The sequence below is a fragment of the Siniperca chuatsi genome, linkage group LG22 (genome assembly GCF_020085105.1).
Source record: "Siniperca chuatsi isolate FFG_IHB_CAS linkage group LG22, ASM2008510v1, whole genome shotgun sequence".
NCBI lineage: Eukaryota > Metazoa > Chordata > Actinopteri > Centrarchiformes > Sinipercidae > Siniperca > Siniperca chuatsi.
This window is the reverse complement of record NC_058063.1, coordinates 15,476,017-15,480,753: the sequence shown is the minus strand read 5'-3', so window position 1 is coordinate 15,480,753 and position 4,737 is coordinate 15,476,017.

Genomic DNA, 4,737 nt, shown 5'->3' with positions numbered 1-4,737 from the left:
CCTCTGCTTTATTGGAAGGGGCAAGGCGGGGCGGGTCCACACGTGATCACAGCAAAAAAATAAATGCACCTGTGGGGGCGCTTGAACTGGCTCAGTTCTCACCTATATGTAAGGTTGTGCTACAGTATACCAACTCTCCTAATCAAAAGCGGCTACAGCATGTATTTAACTGGAAAATTGTCATATTTGTGCCACAGAAAATCACAGTTCACAGAATGGAGAGCCTTTCTAGAGCCCTTATATTGATAGCCTATTATTATTATTTATTAAATCTGCTCTGGATTCCTTGATTAATCCAGTGATTATTTTCAAATCTAGTCTGTATGTCTGTCTGAAGCAAACATTTACTGTTGGGCCCCTGTTGTTCACTGCCACCATCCTCTGTGCAACTTCCCATTAGATACACAGAATACTATACATGGCAGCTTGATAATATGCCCTGAGACCAATCAGTACTCCATTACTGGTTGTAAACATTACAACTTTAACATGTGTATCATGTAAGCACAAGAACTAAATTATTCATTTGTGACCGAGGGTCCCAAGACACAATGCAGAACCTGCCTCGCTTATTATTCTATATTGGTGCAAATTCCCTAACAAATGTATGATTATTAAAATAGTATGACGTGCAGTGAACCTGGGGCTTTTGGGGCAGTTGTACGCTTTGCCCAGCTGGTAATCTAGCCTTGGTTGGGGGTTGAGATGCCCCAAGGGGTTGCAAAATATATCTGATGGGTCACATGATGATTAACATGTTAAAGAGGAAGAAAAACACATCGGAGCAAAGACAACCTGTGAAGAGGGTCACAAGTAGGCATCGATAGGCTGTAAAGGGTCACAAGCCAAAGAGGTTGGGAACCAGTGTACTACATGATGTGTTGCACATAAATGTAGTCCAGCTAAACTGGTATTTATCAAATTAATTTAAAGACTGAGACCAAAAATTCAATTAAAGGCCCCTAACTCCCCACCTGACTGTCTATAAATCTCCTGAGTGGACATTTTCCAGTTGAAATACTATGAATTAGCCTGATAAAAACATTTAAGTAGTTATTAAATAAGGTTATAACAAATAAATGCCAAGTCCAGTTCGGATGTGTTCGATGGAATTAGTCCAAATTGGCCTTTTTTTCCACAATTCAGCTTCTAAAATATTTCACACAGACACTGTGAGCAGAGTTCAAATGAAGCCTAATTTTATGTGTGTGTTTATGTAGCTGCAGAATATTTATGTATAGAGAACTTTATTAATTCTCTTTACAGCCGATTGTCAACAATGTGTGGGACACCCAAAGGTGCTGGATGCCAAAGAGCCATAAAAAAGTGTGTCATACAGCGTGGAGCCATCTCACACCTTGCAGCCAAATACTGACACACCGTTAACACATTCATCCGGAGGTGTGTGAGTCTCTCTGAGCTGCTCAGGATGAGGTTTATGTCTTCCTGTTGAACAGATCTGTGGTCTCTCACTGCATTAATCAGTTTATTAGCTCTGTCCTAAAGCCAGAGGAAAAACAGTAAAGTCACACCATTGTCGCTGATAATAATATGTACTATTTATTATTTAGTGCTGCTGATCACTTATTCATCACACTGACTGTTATATTTGTTTAGAGTCCGAGTTGGGCTTCACTGAGCGTGTGTGTGGGGATTATGTGCAAGCATTCACGCGTGTGTGTGTGTGTGTATGTGTGTGTGTGTGTGTAGATGTGGGATTATGTTGACCCCTGCTGACATTTCTGACTGGTCTCAGGGTTACTTTAGACTAGTGGGGATATATATTTTTGGGCAGAGATTGTCCTCTGAAGACTTTCTGTTGTCTTTTTAGAGAGATCACTCAAATAACTAAACTATGTGTGAAGAGCAAACAATGAGACAAACTAACCAAACCTTCCTAACTTTAAGGCTAAACAATGGCTAGTAGATAGTATCCAGAATGTGGATATCTTCATTCGTTTTTTACTTTTTATTCATTGATATTTGCATCTGGAAGAATGTTATAAAACCATGATATGATGTGACTCTGGGGGATGTGTATGAAACATTTTAAAAAGCTAAAAATTGTTTGTTCATATGGCAATTTTAGCCATGCTAGCCACTAGCTAGCATCCATAGGGCCGCTATGGACGACAATTTCGGTCGGCCAGTTGGTCCACCACTTTGGTCCAGACTGAAATATCTCAACAGCTATTAGATGGATTACCTTTTGTAAAGACATTCATGATCCTGACCCCTGACTTTTACTCTAGCACCACCAGCAGGTTGACATTTCATTGAGACCACATGTCTCTTTACAGGTCTTGGGTAGCACTACTGTATTTGTGATGTCTCTGATTCTGCTGCATCAATTTTGATACTTAAAAAAAAAAAAAAAAAAAAAAACTTAAACTGGTCACTGAAATGTCCCTGAATGCCTGTCTCCATCTTGATAAATGGAGAGTGGACTGTTAAAACGCCAGGGACAATGATGGAACTAACTGATACGTTGCATTTTATCAATATATTAGAATGTTGTCAGGAAATCAAACCAAACCAAAAACCCTCACAGAAACCAATTCACACGACTGACAGACCCAAATCAACCTGATTTCAACAGTCCTGTATTTGTCTTCTACTATCAGAAGGGCCAACTCAGTATTTATTTAAGTCAGCAAAACAGTAGCTTATTATCTTAACCACAAATTCACTTATAATTTCTTTTTCCGCCGTTATAGTAAGAATACATGCAGGGTTTAATATCAATATAAGTCCATCTTTCTTACGGCGTCATGTGGGACAAAACATGTATTTTAATGAGGCTAGCTCATGTGGTTCTTATTCAGATCCCCTGCTGAAAAGTTTTAACAACGGCCAGTAGGAAGGGAATCAATAGCACGCTCCTGCTGCATCTAACACCTGAGCCGTTCAGATTCCAGATCAATCCTTACAGAGCCCAGTAGGAAATGTAGGAACTAAAACTGATGCACAAGCTTTTAGTTACAGTGAGTGAAAGAAGCTCACCCACTAAATGAGGCTTACTTTATATTTTTATTTCTTTTCTACACAAAAAGTATCTGTGATATTGAAAACTGTATTCAGCCACATTAAAATGACTCCAGCTAAGAATTTGACTGTATCACACACCGGAAGACCCCCAAATCTGTACAGTGCCCTGTTCAGGACCCCCGCTCTCAATGTACAATGTAAATAAAACATCAAAGCCTCTCTTGCATCTGAAATTCCAATTTCCACCTATACGTCCAGGTCGGGACAGTCAAATCTATATCCTGAGCCTGCTGTGTCTCCCATCGGACCGTCCCGGAGGTGGCCCCTTGTTAAGACTCATCTGTGGGTGCTAACGATCACACTCTCCCCTGCCCGGCCTTACAGGCAGCCAGGAGGGGGGCCGGGGGCCTCTATAATTGGTTTTTGGAGCACACCAGCTGTTTCATGTGCCCACACGTCAGTCCCCAAAGGAGGAGCAGAGGGGTGCTCCCCCCACCCCCACCTCCCTCTTCAACCTCCCCCTCCTCCCGTGCTGGACGAAAAGCTACTGCCAAGTAGACAAATAGACAAGTGGAGATGGTGCTGCTACTGATGGGGGAAGCCACATGTAACACACATAAATACACAATACAAACATAATACAGTACATGTTTTATTTTAAAAAGATGGACGAAATAAGCTCCAATAATCATTAATGCTTTTATTAAAAATGTCCTCATAAATAAGACGTAAAAGAACACGTTCGTCTTCTTTTTTTTGGTGAATATTTTCTTATACATAAAAACAAGATAATTGTTTTTGTATTAACAGAATTTAATAAATTAATAATCTTCCAGAAATTGTGAATATTTACAATTCTAAACAATTATGTGAAGGTGGACATGTAATATTAAAAATGATTTACAGACCAAATATGCAGATATTTGAAAACATCCATCCATGCTGCATGTTTTGTGTTGTATTGATGGTGTAATGATTAGGTGACCAAAGAATCAAAGAAAAAATGCTGAATAGTCAGAAATTATTCTACTTATGATACTTCATACTGTATGTGAACAATGTTTTTCAAGTCCTGGTTTCATATCACAGCAGTTTCAGAAAACTTCACCTAATTTTTATATATTTTAAACTTGGCAGATTATTATTTTGCTTGTGAAAACATAATTTGATGCTTTCAGATGCAACAGGAAGTGGAAATTTCATGTTTAGATATGAAAACTACTTCAAATAAAGAGGGGGGAAAGGTTTTCAAGACCACCGAAGGAAACAAGATTAAAAATAGATTAGATCAGATCAGACTAGATTCAGTAAGTGCCAGTACGATTAAATGCACTTTAGCGTCTAACCAGATAGTGCAAACTGGAGCAAAAGTGCATATAGATATATATATAAATAATAATTTGCAGAATAACCAATAAACTGATGGTGTAGTGATACAGACGGGATGTATCTGTGATATATACAAAACAACCATGTACAAAATGTACAGTATAAATTAATGCAGCAATTAAATATAACTACATATGTACAATATAGACAGGAAGCAATAAATAGAATAAACAGAATAAGTCTGAATGGCTATTTTTTTGCAAGAAGTAAATATTTATTTAAAGATAAATGATGTGCACAAATCAACAAAAAGCCTTCACAAAACAAAAAGCAGCATTTTGTTGGTTTGTGTGAATCAGAATCTTAAAAAGTACTTTTAGAAGATACGAAGCCTCCGGATATTACAAGCCGACATGTGTC